This window comes from Hypanus sabinus, chromosome X1 (genome assembly GCF_030144855.1).
Source record: "Hypanus sabinus isolate sHypSab1 chromosome X1, sHypSab1.hap1, whole genome shotgun sequence".
Classification (NCBI taxonomy): domain Eukaryota; kingdom Metazoa; phylum Chordata; class Chondrichthyes; order Myliobatiformes; family Dasyatidae; genus Hypanus; species Hypanus sabinus.
Genome location: NC_082738.1, coordinates 47,751,537 through 47,769,926, shown reverse-complemented (window position 1 = coordinate 47,769,926; position 18,390 = coordinate 47,751,537). Strand labels below are relative to the sequence as shown.

General features: G+C 40.3%; 1 protein-coding gene across 1 annotated transcript in view; it reads right to left on the bottom strand.

Annotated features, from left to right (window-relative positions):
- LOC132384915 (protein HEG-like) overlaps window positions 1-18,390 on the bottom strand; it is a 65,633-nt gene that overhangs the window by 31,723 nt on the left and 15,520 nt on the right. The gene's annotated exons all lie outside the window — the stretch shown is intronic.

The following is an 18,390-nucleotide window of genomic DNA, read 5'->3' as shown; positions in this document are numbered from 1 at the left end:
GCTAAAACCAGATCATTTGTTTCTACCCCTCTTATTGATGGAGCATTGCAACGTTTGTCATTTGCAGGTTTTGATGTGTAATTCAAGCTTAGACTGTGCTGGGTGATTGGTTGTATACTTAGGATTCTGAATATCTTGACAATACTTCAGGAGACAAGAGAGAAAAAAAAGAGTAAATAGGTAAAAATAGATTAGAGATAAATTTTAAATAAAAGGCTGAAGGTAGAAGTGGAACAATGAGAGATACACCATCAAAAGTTTAGTTTGCAAGCAAGGACATCTTTCTAAAACTATTATGACTTGAGATCTACTCAAAGAGTATCACAAACTGTAAGAGCCAAATAATATTATCAGCATAGAAACAGTCTGAACAATAAATCGATTTCAGTTTCTAGAATAAATTTACAGCCTGTACGAGAATACTAACCATAGAAATTTTATGATTTTACTTTTTTAATACCTTTGAAAGTTACGTATGTTAAGTCAGCTTAATATGTGGGACCCTCTTACAGAGAGGGGGATGGAGAACTGCTAATAGACGGGAAAAACTAAGATGGAGCATGAATGCCAGCACAAAATTATCTGGCTCTGTGTTTAATAGAGCAGACACTTCAGCTCACCATGTCTGTGCCAACAATGATGCCATATTAAATATGTGCACAAAATCCATATCCCTTCACTCTGCCGTAAAACTTGCCCCAAACATCTCCTTTAAACTTTTCCCCTCTCATCCGAAATCTATGCTCTCTACTATACGACGTTTCTACCTGGAGAAAAGAGTCTGTCTCTCCCATCTGTGCCTCTCACAATTTTATAAACTTCTATCAGGTTCTCCCTTAGCCTGCTACCAATAATGCCATGTATCAGTAAAACACAACATAGCTTAAATCTATAAAGGAAACCAATGCAAAATACCAAGCTTATCCTGTTATTTTTGTGATATTAATTACACCTCTATCATTAGATGGTTACAATGATCTCGTTAGCATTAGCTTTTCCCAACCTGCAATTACTTCTTTTGTGCAGGGGAAAAAAAACACAATATGTCAGTATTTTTAAAAAGTCTTGTCCAGAAAACTACAATTAAAATTTCAGCACAGGTCTATATTTGTCATCTTTCTTCTCTGAACTCAGGGGCAGTATATAGAGGGGTATATTGATCTTAGCATGTACCCTTAATTAGCCAGAGAACTCAGCATAACCTCTGAAAGCACAGAGGGATTATCCAGCATTCCTGAAATATTTCACAGCTGGCATCCTGCAGCACAGCAGCCAAAAGAATTGAGTAAGCTCTCCCTCTGAAGTAGAAAATGTTTTCTGACACCAGAGCTTCCGTTCCTCCTTTTCTGACTCAGTGATAAACGCCAGCACCCAGCTGTACAGCCAGAACGAACGATGTCACAGGTAAAAACTAAACACAGTTGCAATGCTGGCAAATCTGCAATAATGTAACTGCCAGTGTTTCGTGTAGCTTACACTACTTCAGCACCTACAAAATCTATTACTCCATACAAGCATTATTCTCCAGAAACCCATCTCTCTCCATTTGTAATGGCAAAGAGACCAGTGCAAATGGCATGGAGCTCCTTCAATCAGTTCTATACGTTAGCACGGGGGTCGGCAACCTGCGGCTCCCGAGCCATTTGTGGCTCTTTCACCTCTGTGCTGCGGCTCCCTGTGGCTTTGGGAAATAATTGGTCAGTATTTAATTAAAATGTATTTTATGTTAGTTTGTTAGCTTTTGAAATGTAATTCTAAATTTGAAGATTATGGTGATCTTGTACAATCTAAGTGTGGCGACACATTTCCTCACAATTAGCCAGCATTCCGGCTAAGGGAGATAGCCTACGGGGGTTTGTGAGTACGCGTCTTTTGCAGCATCTGCGTCCATGGGGGCTGGGTTGAGGGAGGCTTAAAAGCAAGGCTGTTTAGTTCGAATAAAGTTACCTTTGACTGCAGTCTTTATTTTAGCGCTGCGTGTAGCGCTACACCGCTACAACGTGTTTTTTATCGCTATTAATATACATCACCACTGCCAATGCCTGACACCCGCCAGTGCGCGCTTTCTTTTAATTCTTCGATCCAAGGTAGGCTACCTATGTAGTAACCTTCAACCCAACGTCTTTTTTTCGGAGTTCAAAATGTTTTTGTTGCATGCAGAAATGTAATTTCGTTTTCTCTGCAGGAGTTCATCAATTTCAAAAATGCAACACATTATAGTTTGTTTATACATAGCATAAAGGCAAAAAAACCCCGTTGTATGCAGTGTTATTTCATTTTGTGGCTCCCAGTGTTTTCTTTTCTGTGGGAAATGGGTCCATATTGGCTCTTTTAGTGGTAAACGTTGCCGACCCCTGCGTTAGCACAAGATAAACCAGGCAGTTTTTCACTTGAGAGGGGCTCGAGAAGTTGAAATGGTCTTTTATCATGCAAAATTCTGGGGTAGATGTCCTTTGCAAAATTAGCCACAGCTTTGAAATGCCAAGCTCTGCATTCTGAAAAAGGACTCGAAGCATGGAGTTGATTTGCACTGGTTTCAGCTGGCTGCACTCAAGCAGGCAGGGAGTTAAATGAGCTCTCCCGGCAGGTGTCTGGCATGGCCTGGCCAGGCTTCAGCAGTGAGTGGGCCTCAGAGAGTCAACTAGAGGCCCGCCCTCAGATCAGGAAGCAACATTTGACAGGCTGGGAAGCCTCAAATTTATCACAACCCTGCCTGCAAAATATTCAATGATATTTGAAAGCCATTACAGTTGCTAAAAGGAAATGAAAATAGCATTAAAAATAAAAGCTCATTAAAAAAAATCAAATCATTAAATAAAGAAAAAAAGATAACTTTCTTGGATAGGAATTGTACGAGTGAGGACACTGGAACTCTACATAACTGGCACCTCAGAGAGTGTGTGTGTAGGCCTCCATTAGTCTCGATAGACCATGGATTTGCGCCTTGGTAAGTTTCCAGGGTACAAGCCTGGGCAGGGTTTTTTTTTATGGAAGACCAACAGTTGCCCAAGCTGCAAATCTCCCCTCTCCACACCACCGATGTTGTCCAAGGGAAGGGTATTAGGACCCATACAGCTTGGCACCGGTGTCGTCGCAGAGCAATGTGTGGTTAAGTGCATTGCTCAGGGACACAACGTGCTGCCTCAGCTGAGGCTCGAACCAGTGACCTTCAGATCACTAGACCAACGCCTTAACCACTTGGTCACGCGCCAACACTCACCAGTGTAATATTGATAATACAAGAGTGTCTCTCCTTGATTCTAGAATGCTCAAACTCTGTAGCTGGACGTCCCACAGAATCCACTGATGGGCTGAAGTAACAAATGCAACTCCATTTATCAACAAGCTAACCTGGATTTGAGCAAATCTTGATTTTACCTGGAAGTCATTTCATTCGAAACCATTGGTCACAATGAGGCCAACAATATTTTGGCCACAACTCCAAATTTAATTTTACTTGGCTTTTGTGAATTGCCCTGCTGAGACTGAACATCAGATCAGTCCACAGAGCCAATTTCAGTCATTGTGACAACCTATCTGGCTCACTCCATCCTTTAGGAAAGAAATTTGTTGTCGTTACTTGGTCTGCGATCATTTGCAATGTTGCTGACTTCTAAGTGCCCTACACACCCATACAAATGAAGCCAATTAATGTTAACCAAACCAGAGACACCAATATCCTGACCACTAGAAAGAAACCACACAGCTACTACGTGCGGTTGAAGGAGCATGTCGTCACAATAGTGGCTAGACGTGCAAGCTGTTCTGCATAAATGACCACTCCATCCAATATCATGTGTTATATTTGTGGTTCACAGGAGAGAAGTGGAGGTGGTGGAGGGAAAGAAACCCAGACAGATACCTGAACTATGCACAGAAAGTACTCAAGGTAGTTGGCAATTCAGGCAGCATCTGTGGAGAAAGAAACAAGTTACTGTTTCAATGTTCAAAGTAATATCGAAGTACCTTTATGTCACATTGAGATTCATTTTCTTGCAGGTATTTGCAGTAGAACAAATAAAATACAATAGAGTCAATGAAGAACAACACACAAAGATAGAAAAACAAAATTTAAGATCAGATAGGTAACTTTACTTCTCTCTCCATTGAGGTTGACTGACTTGTTGGGAAAGTGATTCCCAACTCCCTGTTCTGTGCTGTTAAGATCATCTTGGCTATAGTCTCCTGTGTGAAATGACAGATGGCGGTGACTCCTACAGAACATGTGCTGTCCTGCATTATCAGGTAGCAGGAGAATCTGGCAGAAATACAAAATTAAAAAGTACATCCTGTTGATGTGCTATAGTCATAAGACAATGACAACAATTTACGTAAAACAGAACGTGCCCTGCCTAAGATACTCCACAAGCCAGGCAGGATCAACCATCTTCAGGTCTAAAGCTCTTGGAGGTGAAATATTAAACTTTACTTTTCTCCCGACTTGCTGAGCATTATAAGCAAGGTGTGTTTTGTTGCAAAATCTCCAGCGTCTGCAGAATTTTACTTTTGAAGTAGATTCAAGTGTGATCGTGTACTCAGAAATGCAAAAAAAAAACTTATGGAATGTGTATGTTTTACCGAAGTGCAGTTCTTATTGTAGTGTCTGTGTGTTACTTGAAGAATTGAATACAACTTTGATACAATATTATACAGGACCTTGCAGTTGAGTTGATTACAGGTAGTCCCCAAGTTACAAACGTCCAACTTATGGACAACTCGTACTTACGAACCGAGGAAGGGGAACGCCGTCCGCCATTTTAAGTCGTTGCCGTTGACACTGTGTTGAGTGTTTAACTTTGTATTTGGCTTAAATTTTTCTTTGTAAGATTCACTTTGACCCCCCCCCCCCCCCCCCCGTTCCAGTCGGCTGGTGACGCAGTGAGGTCAGCGCCAGGCTGGAGAATGGAGGTTCCCGAGTTCGATCTAGTGACAGACCGTTCCCGTCCCGGGTTAATGTCGAACTCGTAACTTGACCTCGTAAGCAAAAACTCTGCCACCTCCAGGTTAAATTCCCACACGGAATATTGTGGAGGATCAAATACCCAAATCCAGCACAACCCCCACTTGTCCCATTTAGCCTGTCTCAGTGCAGACCTGGGGAATTCAGTGCGGTGGTCCTTAGGACCCAGTGAACCTCGGGAGCTGACAGAGCTCGGGACCCACCGCCTACAGTGTTTCTGATCCATTGACGGGAAGCGATTGCAATTGAAAATAAAGTGGAAATAATAAAGCGTTTGGAAAGAGGTGAAACGCCATCAGTCATTGGAAAATCGTTAGGCTACAGTCGGTCAACGATGGGAACAATTTTAAAGGATAACGGATAAAGTGAGAATAATGGAGCATGTGAAAGGCCCTGCCCCGATGAAAGCTACAATTATTACTAAGCAACAAAGTGGTTTAATTATTGGAATACATACATTTCTTAAGTGTTTTATATACACAGAAAGGTAAAATATATACTACATACCAAGACAAACGTTTGACTAACTAACGCTAAATAATACCGGATGTACTTGCTCCAACTTACGTAAAAATCCGACTTAAAGACAGACTCAGGGACGGAACCCGTACATAACCCGGGGACTGCCTGTACACAGTTTCTGATTAGTTACTTATACAAACAGAAACATAAAGGATCCTGCAGATATTTCACTCGATATTAATTGGGCAGTGAACATTGTCACTAACCAAGCCTCTATGATATTAGAGCCACAGTATTCCAGATTATCATGAGGATTGTATTGCTTGATTAGTTAAATGTAAGACAGCAGATTTATATGGAAACTATTAATATTCCAAAGGAGATGACATAACCAATGGGGCCAAATAGGCTGGTTGAAGGGTGGATTTGCAGTTGCAAGAGCTGAAGTGGCACTTTACCTGTCAAAACTGAAGATGCCCAAACATCCAAGTGATCCGTATTCATGTTTGGTTATGTTGGGGCATTCATGGGCAGAACGCAGCCAGTGGGACAGGATTATCACAAGACCAAAAACTCAACTCACATACAAACATCAGATATTACATCAAACCAAAACTCCCATTTAGGAATAATTAAACAGCCTTAGATTTCAGATTTAATTATCACATGTACATTAAAACAGAGAAATGCGACATTTACATTAACTACCAACACAACTGAAGGATTGGTGCCAACATAGCATACTCACCGTGCTCAGTAGAACAGAACACAAGCAACAGCAAAGCTAGGGTGGAGTGATAGTAGGTTGCAGCTGGATATATTGTATCCAATTCTAGTTACTTAATTTCAAGAAAGTGGACATGCTGAAAAGGTGTGGGAAGGACTGACCAAAATGGTTTCTAGAATGCTGGACTCCAGCCACTGAGGCTGTTCTCAGTTGAGCAAAAATGGCTGCAAGGCCATTTGACAAGTGTACGACATCAGGACTAGCTTTGACAGGATAAATAAAGGAAGGCTGTTCAAAGGTGGGGCTGCAGTTGTTCTTAGTCTCAAAAGAATGGGCGGGGAGCGGTTTGAAGAGTTGCCAGGATTTGGAACAAACTGCCAGCAAAGATGGTGCAAAGTGTGTACTGAAGCTTTCCAGAGGACACTGGACAGGAACTTGATGGAAATGACTTTGTGACTGACCAGATCACTCCGCTACAAACTGAGAGACAACTAATGGGCCAAGTGTCCACTTCCTGAGCCTTAACACTTCATTTGAAGTTCTGCACACTAAACACATAAACCATGGATCTTAAATCAATGTTAAAGTATTCCAATGGCTCCTAGCATCAAATAAATGGTCCCCTCCAAAAGCAACATTTAGGATTCTCTCCAACTAGAACTGTATTAAAAGTGATATCAACTGAGAAGAATTTTTTTAATCTCCATTTCACCTCTTTCTGTAATGTGAATGAAAGCACTCACAGTTGTTCACATTCCAATGAAACAATTATTACCACATTTAGAGATAGATTCACTTCTCAAGATTCAGCACTTCACTGCCAATATACAGAAATGCATTATAACATTCTGGTTAACATTCCAACTGCAATTGCACTAAATTTCTATTTTCATGACCTTTACAATTAAGAGATGCATTTATAGCAGCTGATATTGTCCGAGCTCATCTGCATTCACATTGGCAACTGACCGCAGTGAAAGCACAGTTACCAACCTGAGGATACATCAAGAAAGATTACTCCATTGGTAATACTCATTCCTCACTCACTTGCCTCTGAATCAGAAGCTATAGGTGCATGGAACCTCGGCTTGACACTTCAGCATAGTTATAATAGAAAACTGCATTGCCAAACGTGCTTTTTTAAAAAAATGTGACATTAAACCAAGGCTCTCAAATGGACAGGATAGATTTTGGGCCCTATTTGAAAGGGGGTGGGGAAGGGTATTGTGTTCTTGCCCATTATTCATTGCTCAATGAATATCACCTCACATTGTTTGTGAGAGCAAGTGGCTACACAGTTTCTACAAACTGTCAATGCAGATCTCCATAACTTTTCAGCAACTTTGCGAGAGAAATATTGCAGTCAGGGCATGATAGGTTACGGGGAGAAAGCAGGAGAATGGGGTTGAGAGGGAAAATAGATCAGCCATGATCAAATGGTGGAGCAAACTCGATGGGCTGAATGGCCTAATTCTGCTTCAATGTCTTATGGTACATTGATTTTATAAGGCAGTAGTGAGAAAATAACCAATACATTTTGTGCAAAGACTATCTACTCTTCACTCCATCTTATTCTATCAGCACACTTACTTCTCAAATATATTTGGACATTATAACTGGACCCGTTAACTCAGCTGGCTGGAAACACACAAGTGCTGCATATTAGCAGAAAAAAGGCAGTGTTACTGTGACCATCCTCCTGGAGCATGAAAGTACACCAAGTACTGTGGCTATCTTGGAGCTGATGCAAAGTTTACAATGACTGATCATTCCCAGAAACTAAAACTATTACAGCATGTAACTATTCATGAAGATTAGACATTATGCTCAGGGCATTTTCTCAAAGCTTTTCTGTTTACATTGTTCCTTATGTAATGTTGCATAGTTTCCTGTCATGGGTACTGAAATTTGTTATTTCCTAGGATGTGCTAAAGTGCAGCACAAAAAAAAACTAAAGACCAAATGGCTCTCTGCTGCTCCCAAATATGTACGTTCATTTCTATGTCTGTTATCATGAAGAACATTGCACTGTGGAGAACAGGTAGCAGCCACCATCTTGTACTCTGTTTTTACATGGCACATATTCCACTTTAAAAGAATGAATTGCAGAGGTCGTACAAGATGAGAGCCCAGAAGATATATGAAAATATTTTCGATATGAATGTGGGAGATAGGATTAGCAAGTTCACAGATAACACAAAAACTTATTTTGTGATAACGAGAAGGACAGTCTTTGACTGCAAAATAACATTGGTCAGTTGCCAAGGAGGGAAAAGCAATGGCAGATAGGACACTAGAAATTCTGCAGATGCTGGAAATCCAAAGCAAAATATACAAAATGACAGAGGAACACAGCAGGTCAGGCAGCATCTATGGAAATGAACAAACAGTCGATGTTTTGGGCTGAGACCCTTCTTCAGGACTGGAAAGGGGGAAGACATCAGAATAAAAAGGTGGGGGAAGGGGAAGGAGGATAGCTAGAAGGCGTTAGGCGAAGCCAAGTGGGTGGGAAAGGTAAAGGGCTAGAAAGGAAGGAATCTGATAGGAGAAGAGAGTGAACCATAAAAGAATAGAAAGGAGGAGGAGCACCAGGGGAAGGTGACAGCCAGGTGCAAAGAGGTAAGGGGGAGGGAAATTTTATTTACCAGAAGGAGAAATCAAAATTTGTGTCACCAGGTTGGAGGCTATCCAGACAGAATATAAAGGTGTTGCCCCTCCACCATCCATCATAGCACAAGAGGAGGCCATGGACCAACATGTCAGAAAGGGAATGGGAATTGGAATTAAAGTGATTGGCCACCAGGAAGTTCTGCTTTTGGCAGATAAAGCAGAGGTGCTCGACGGTGCTGGTGCAGCACAGCGATGACTTGCTGGCAGCAAACACTATAAATTACTGTATTAAACACGCTTTCCCCCCAAAGACAATCACTGTAATCAATAGCCTGTAACCTCCCTTTTGGAGTTGAGCTTTTGAACGGCCTGTACGACCTGGTATTTTTGCAGCGTGAACTGAAGTCTCAACGGTACAAGATGGTTGTGGCGGAATGTGTACAGGCTGAATTGAGGTGGAAGGGCCTGGGCCTGAGGGCGAGGAACATTGCCCATTGCTGAAGCAGACTAGAAAGCAATTCAATGTAGCAGAACTGATATGCTGGATGTGGAAGCATGTTGGGTGGTGGATAAGGACAAGGGGAACTCTATTACTGTTAAGATGGCAGGAAGATGGGGCAAGCATGGATGTCCAGGATATGGAGGAGATGCGGGTGTGGGCAGCATCAATGGTGGGGGAATGGAAGATAGGATTTAAGCCTGAATATGTCCAAGATTGATGATGAGGGTAGGAAATACACCACGAATAGAAGGGCCAAGTGGTGCACCAAAGAACAGAACTACCTTGGTGTACAAGTCCATCAATCGCTAAAGGTGGCAACACAGAGAGATAAAGGTGATGAAGACTTCTGGGATGCTGGCCTTCATTAACCAGTGCATAGAACATAAGAGCACGGAGATCATGGTTTTGTTCCTACCCAGAGCATAGTTACAATCTGGAATGCACTCTCTGAGAAGGTAGCAGTCACAGGTACAATCACAATATTAAAAAAGTATCTGAACAAACACTCGAACTGCCAAGGAACTGAAAAATACGGACCAAGTTACCATATGAGCTGTATTCCCTGGAGTTCAGGAGAATGAGGGGGATCTCATAGAAACATTCTGAATGTTAAAAGGCCTGAACAGATTAGATCCGACAAAGATTATTTCCTATGGTAGGGAGTCTAGAACAAGAGGGCATGACTTCAGGATTGAAGGATGTCCATTTAGAACTGACATGCGGAGAAATTACTTTAGTCAGAGGGTGGTAAATCTGTGGAATTTGTTTCCATGAGTGGCCATGGAGGCCAAGTCATTGGGTGCATTTAAGGCAGAGATAGATAGGTTCTTGATTAGCCAGGGTATGGGGAGAAGGCAGGGGAGTGGGGATGACTGGAAGAATTGGATCAGCCCATGGCTGAATGGCAGAGCAGACTCGATGGGCTGAATGGCCTACTTCTGCTCCTGTTTCTTATGGTCTAAGTGCTGGTAAATGGGATGAGTATAGGAGGGTACGTGACATGGCATGAAGAAAATAAGCTGAAGGTCGGTTTCTGTCCTGCTCTATGATTTTAATAATCTCTATTTGACAAGTTGTTGTTACCATTATTTAAAATAAACATAATTGTGTTACCTATTAAAAAAAATTGAACTTCATATCCAAAGCATCTCTTTGAATTCTGGTCTCAAGCATCTTTGATTTTTATTCCACCTTCTTTTGGAACTATGGATTCAACTACCAAGGACTCTTCAGAAATTAATTAATTTCTTGCTTTCCTCCTTAAAACCTACTCCTTAGCCACACATCTGCTATGTAGCTGAGTATTAGTGTTATAAAATTCCCTTGAACATCTAATTACAAGCTTCTATTTTTATTTTCACTTTAAGTGGAATGTTTTTTTTCTGCAAAACTCATTAAACAAAACTAACGGCAACATGAAATCATTATTGAAAATCATCTCACTCCTTCAAATGAAGGTATGCCACTGATGCAGATGGAAGTTTTTATGGTTTACAGTCAGCTGTTGGGTCTCTGATACAAATTATTTGACCATCATATGAAAAAACTTAAATGGGCCACATGTGGTGTTTATCTAATTATCTTGTTTGCTATGAAGCTGCATGTGGATGGTTACGCTGTAGGGAAATCCAAATGTCCATCTTCCTGATTCACAATGGCACTAACTGCATGGGCTGGAGTGCAGAGGTCAATCTAAAACTTACATTCTCTTATTAGGAATCTTTTTCCGCATTCTAGTTCACAATTTACCTCTGCTCATCACATCAAAAGTAAATTACAAACAGAAAGATAAATTGTAAATTGGAGAACATTATGATACCCTACACACTGCAGAACATGAGGTATTTTAGCAATGCTCCCACGGCTCTTGGAATTCTGAATCTCAAATTGTTTCAAAGATTCATATCTTGAAATTCCCTGGATCCACGTTTTGAACTTTGTTTTGCTTGATTAATCTACTCAGGACAAGTATTTTTAGCAGTACTTACATATTCATAGAAATTGTTAAGACCACAGGACATTCCAAAATGCTTTCAACCAATGCATAACAACCGTGAAGTATAGTGACTACTATAATAAAGGATTTTTTAAAATGATATACATTTAAAGTTAGACATAATTTCTTTATCCCACTCAAAGTGTAAATATTATCCATTTATAAAAACTTGGTTGTTTGAAATCAAGGGCTTCATCTTTCTGTCCATATTAATCAGTTTAGTATACTGTATATATTTTACATTAATTGCTTTAGTTCTACCACCCACAGGCCAAGGGAAGCTTATGACTGGATGATTGCTTTTTTATGTTAACCACAAGATGTTTAAATTGTTACAGCAGGCCATTTGGGAACCTTAAGATGGCGGCGTCTGACTTTGCAATGTTTAGAATTATCAATGTAAAACCGCCTGACCTCAAAGATCCCAGCTACTTGTTCAATTCTGATTTTATCACATATTTATATCCTGACTATAAGGCAAGCATTGGATTAGTCAACTTCAGTGAGGTTTCCGGCATCCATCAATTTAGCTGGCGTCAGTAAATGTGCCTCATTGATGGAACATGATAGGCATTCGTGATCGTGCAATGTAACTCTCAGACATTTATGTGCATTATAATTGTTATGATCAATCGATGTGTGTTTTGCAGGCCAGAGAAATCAACTGCACAACATGGTGCGAGATGTGGTAGAATTACATAATTAAGTCATTTTAAAACCTTGTGCAACAAAGTCAATACAAATCATACACCAATCAAATTTTAAATTCAATTTTTACTCCTTGAAACTGTTAACACTGCCACAGAAACAAATCCTGACAACCATCCAGGCTCATTTTAACCAAGAAACTTTGAACATTGTGTGACATTCAATCCTAAAGAGAATTAGTAAATCTCTTGAGTGTAATTGTCAAGAAACATTGAGTTATTTTGAAACTTGCTGATACCAGCAAGAGGCCATAAATATGCTTTCACCTTAATTTCCTTTATAGAGATCAAGGAAAGCAAGTTCTAAAAAAAAGTATTTGCTCAGGATGTGGCGATGTGCACAGATCAAACAGGTGGAGAAAACAATCTACATCAGTTCAACCAGAACTAATGGCTCTCCTCCTGGCTAATCCTAATTTATATATACACAGTAAACATTATTTTTTTATTTAGTTACTTACTTAGAGATACAGCACAGTTCCAGGCCCTTCCAGTCCAAGGAGCCTGCACGCCCAATTACATCCATGTGACCAATTAACGCCTACGCTTTGGATTGTGGGGGTGGGGGGGGGGGGAGAACTGGAGCAAACCCATGCAGTTTCAGGGAAAGCGTATGAAGTCCTCACAGACCGGCGAGGAATTGAACCTGGCACTGTAATAGTATTACGCTAACTGCCATGCTGGCCTAGCAGATGCAAAACATAAAGCATTTTTAACTGAAAGTAAGGTGTGCTTTATAATGTGGTAGCTAAAATCAGTTCCAGATTTTGTATCCAGCACAGTCTGAAATGATGCTTCTGAAGACCTCAGCCCCATCTTTTCTCCCCCCCAAAGCGGCCTAGTTTTTAAAGTGATGAACATTGATTTGAACCAGTTTCTATCTGATAGGCACGAAAGGTTCTATTTGTTTTTACATCTAGCTTTATTCTTGGTGTTCAGATTTAAATCTGTACATGGAAACAATATTTTTAAATAAATGCTTTAAAGAATTCCTGCCAATTTACTAAAATGTCATAGTGGCAATTTTAGTTCACTGTAATTCTAGGGCACACTTTGCATTGTTTCCTGGATTTTATTATTTTTCCCTGCATGTCCGACTTTTCCATGGTTACAAGCAACATTGTTCTTTTAGAGGCAACCAACACAGGCTGCAGAAGTGCATATATCTTAGTCATCTATTGAAGCTCTTTTATTATACTGTTTATGTTCTGTGACTTCAAAATGTAAAAACTAAATTAAAGGAAAAGATGAGAGGCCCAGGAGAACGGGTCTTAGTTAGTTTTTTTATTTTAGCAAGACACGCACATATCACGCGGTTGTGTCGCAACATATGCAATTCACCTATTTTTACGTATATCCTGCAGTGAATTATTTAAACAAGAATGCTTAATCAGACAATATACATACAATATTACTCAACTACTGAAATATTAAATACACGACATTGGAGCTCTCTAACTGGGTGGCCACACCGATTACAAGCACAACTCTCAGGAAGGGGGAAAATGGAATTCCCTGCTTCCTACAAAAGCGACCTTCACTGTTGGTGCACTATAGAAACTGCAGTTTACAGACACCATTCTGATGAGACCAAACAGATTAAACAAGGAGGTAGGGATAGAACAGACAGGAGGCAAAAAAAAAAGACCACCTAGACCTCAATTATGAAACTGGGGTAATTTTAAATCCTAATTTCCACAAGTCACCAATTAGCCTCTGGCCCAAACCTGGTACTGCGTTGTAGCAGAATGCAAAGTTATGGACAAGCTAAGTTGCAAGAGGAAGGTCTTGGGAACCAGCCTTCCCATCAGGTTGACTTACAGGAAAATCATAGTGGCTTTTGGTGTGCAAGTTGCCAAGGATCAAAATATGCCCCAACAGATACTGAAAAAGACTTGCTGGTTTCAGATGAGTGTCCTTCCGAACTGCTCAAGAGGGATAGATTAGTATCAAATGCCGTGGGATGACAGTAAAAAAGAAAGATTTCTACTAAATTCTCATGGGCCATTTTAACCAAATGCCTGGTGATTTTTTTTGGCTGGACAGCTACAAACTAGTCTTCAAGCCACTTAACAAGGGACTTACCTCTCCCAAAGAGTGAAAAATAATTTTAAAAAATAGCGAGTGTTTGTGTCAATGACTCACAAATGGTAAGGCTTTATCATTGTGTCATGATAAAAGGGAAGAGGACTGTACCTTCAAAGTGTATCATTTTACTACCAAACAATAGATTATTGGCCTGCGGCTTAAAAACAAGAAGGTTGGTTAGAAGATGTTAAAGCATTTTGTAAGTGAAATAGCATTTTGAATGGAATTTTGTATTATAATAACAAACTCCTTCCACATCCGCATAAGTTGTTGGTCTCTGTTAAGTAATCTGTTAAAAAAAACAGATGGCGGAAATTAAATGACAGGGTTCTTTCAATTGTCAGTATTTCATTTCTCTTTTAATAACAATGAAATCTATACAACAGTTGAAGGAAAGGCTAACTTACATTTGTATAGAACCTATCACAGCCATATCAGCTGCTACATAGCCTATGAATTACCCTTTACGGGAATAAAACAGAAAGTGCTGGAAACATTTAACGTGTCAGGCAGCATCTGTGGAAGAAGAAACAGAGTTAATGCTTCAGGTCAGAGATCCCTTGGGATAACCAGGAAAGTGAAAAGGAATATATTAAGCTGTTGGGAAGGGATGGAAAAGACATGGGATGCTCTCTCTCCTTGACTATCTACATTAACACATTGACTAGAAACCTCCTTTACACCTTATCCCCGAAGTAACCCTGGCCTCATCCTATCCATCCCTTCCGCACCTTCCCTGAAGCTTGACAGCAGTCCCTGCGGTGGTACAGGAGCATTACAGTACTTGGATCATGCACGTGCCACAATAGAATTGGAAAAGAAAATGTCCAATGACAAGTTCTTGTGTGTCAGCTTACAGGAATAAATGGAGACACAGGAGACTGGAGATGTTGGATACTGGAACAAAAAGGAAAATAAGCTTCTGGAGAAACTCAGTGGCAGCAGATTGTGAAGACATACATACAATCGACATTTCAGTCAAGACATTCCAAAAGTCCAATAATTAATCAGGCAAACCTCAAAACCTGTAATTTTATATTGGGTCATCTTCAGCAGGATTTATTGCGTGAAAATGGTGGATTTTTATAAATCAATTTGTAACATGATGAAGTCATTGTTGTTTCACCATTCTTTAAACAGTTCTATGATAACAATCTTCAGGACAATTAAGCAGATTCATCTTCCAGGATGGACTGTTTATCTTCAAGATAAATGTCACTGCATTAACTCAGTAAAGATAACTTGAGCCTTCCATTAGGCAGCTAAATGACTTGGAAACCCATGAGAGTATCAACAGAAAATACCAATTTGTGCATCCAGAGGCATCAGATAGGAGCAAGCTATAGCAGCTAGCTTATCCTTCCTCTCGAAGTCATAGTCAACCTAAACATCGTTTGCCTTCTTAGACTCTTCTCACTGAGCTTGAGTTCTCAACACAAGCTTGAATTTAGGATTATTGTGATCTATACATGTCTCACTATTACATAAATCTGTACAGTTAAATACTAGATCAAGTCAACAGTAATGAAAATGCTGAGAAATTTTAATTTATTTAGAGATACAGCACGGAACGGGTCCTATTGGCCCTTCAAGTCACACCACCCAGCAACCCCCCAATCTAACCTTAGCCTAATCACAAGACAATTTACACTGACCAATTAACCTTCTAACTGATATGTGATTGAACTGTGGGACGAAACCAGAGCACCCGGAGGAAAGCCATGTGTAAATGGGAAGAAACATTCAAACTTGCTTACAGAGGATGCTGGAACTGAACTCTGAACTTTGACCCCCCCAAGCTGTAATAGCAGCACACTAACTGATACACCACCATAATTTTACTGAACTTAACAGACAAGTTCCTTTCCATTTCAACAAGTAGAGGTCTGCTCAAGTCCCAAATTAAAACCCAACCTGGCCAAGGTTAATCTACACTCAACCTGACCTGACATCGCCATCACCACATACAATGTCAAATCTGGCTTGAGACAACTTTTTGGACAATATTAATCAGGAGCAGAAAAGCTCTGCAGTAACATTAAGCAAACGATTCCAATCTGCAAAAGGTTCTGAGCTAGTCTAGCATGGGCTGACCCTGGCTCACCCTGCACATTATCACAATACAGAGCTTCAGAGGCACAGCCTTCGTGGAGTCTGCATTCTCCTCTTCTGACCGCGTGAGTTTCCCACGGGTGCTCTTGTTTTCTCCTACATCCCAAAGACAAGTTTGTTGTAAATTAACTCTAATGATAGATTAAATTGCCTTTAATGATGGGAGAATCAGGGGGTAGTTAATGGGCATGTGACAGAGAACAGGTTACAGGGAAATCAATAGGGGAAAATAGGCCTGTTGGGACTGCTCCAAGAACCATAGACCCAATAGGCTAAGTGGCCTAAATCTATTTGTATGAAAATAATGAGAACAATAAATATCTGGCCCTGTGCCAAGCGCATGGAGTCAGGTCCTAGGTCGTGTAGTCAGGTCCCACAAGCAGCACAACATCCCTGCCAAGGGCTGGGAATTCTACCCAGTAGGGTCACAGCAGCACAAACATGCACCACTGCCAAGTACTGTTTATGTAAACTGATTAAAGTTAATAGCACAGGCTGGCAAAGTATCAAGGTTCCCACCCAAATGAGAAACCAGAGAGGAAAGATAAAAGACAAATACAAGTTCCTCGTTCAAAGATTTTAGAAACAATAGTTCATATGTTTACATTAACTGAATTCCAGAGATGGAACCTCCTTTGAAGTTCTACTTCAAGCACGCTCAGAAGTTAAATAATCACTCTCCTTGCTTTAATATTTCAGACAGCAAACTTTCTCCTGTGCATGAAATATCACTGAACCATGCTGTACTATTTTTTTTCCCGTACTGGCTTGATTAACATTTTTACTGTGCACTCCTTAAAGAAACACCGTATCCTACTTAATCATAAATCATGAACAAATACCTTGCTTTTAGATAAATATTACCCATGACTTCAGGACTTACATTGTGATTTACAAGCAATTTGACAGCACAAGAATACCACCAATGAAGTGAAACACAGCTGCTAGGTTTATGCACCACTATATAAAAAAAACAAGTGACAATTGGATGCTCGTTGGTGGCATTTTTCTACTCGTGACTCAGATTGCCTTCCCAACCAGGATTTGAACCCGTGATTTAAGCTGCAGTTCAAAACAATGCTCTGAGAGCTGCATTAACCTCTTTCCCTTGACCAAGCTGTAAGCAGGACCACCAAAATGCACTATTCATTTCCATCATTGTTGGATACTGCTGTATAGAAGTTACAAAGGCACCTTAAATGTAAGGTGATGAGCCTTTTCTCCTGCTTAGGGCACCGCTAATAGTCCAGGTCCTGATACTCTATGACAGGGTGCTGGTGACACTGCCATTTTTGTTTTGACTGAGAGGTTCGAGTTCTCCCAGCCTCGTGTGGTGAGGCAGACAAGTGTTTTATAGAGTCACAAAGTCAAGGCCCAGAAACAGGTCCTGCAGCCCATCTAGTCCATGCCAAACTATTAATCTGCCTAATCTTATTGATCTTGTTGCAGTCTTCCCCGATGCACTTGTCGATTTCTGCATCCAAGGAGAGGCCGTCACTGATGAAGGACCCCAGGTATGTGAAGTGATGAACAACATCTTGCTCGTAGTTATTAATGGTAATAACTGGTGGTGACCTCTACCCCAGATAAATGATATTCATGAAACAAATGCAGTTTTCACCTGGAGATTAAATCGCTATATAAACAATGCTACAGAAAATCTTCACAGAATTTCTGGAAATACCATAAATGCATCCTTAAAAAAACCACATTAAAGATCATGTCGCTTTAGAAAGATAAGTTAACCATAGATGAGTAGTTACAGAAAAAAGTTCTGCAAACATATGGATTCATTTTGTGAATTAAGAAATCAGCAGCAATGCTGATTGAACCATCTGCATCATGTATTCCCACAAGTGAAATAAAATATTAAAAGAATTAATAGATGAAAATGTACCACTTGGACATTCCTTTTTGATTATTCTAGGGAAAGTAATGTTTGTGTCTGAAGTCATCAGTAATGTGATTAAATTCATTTTCTTTTCATCCACTTATCAATACGTCTGCTGGCTCTGTAAGGCTTTGAAAAAAAAACTAGAATTCACAGATTAATATTTGAGAATGTTAAAACATTATCGCTGGTGTTCTGGCTGATGTTTAACCAACACTGGAAATTTAGCTCTGCTGCATACATCAGCCAAAATCATAACCATCGCGAACATGGAGGACCCCACATCGTAGTGTAGACTACTTTCCCAGGTATTACCTTTCCTCTTCTTTGACTGT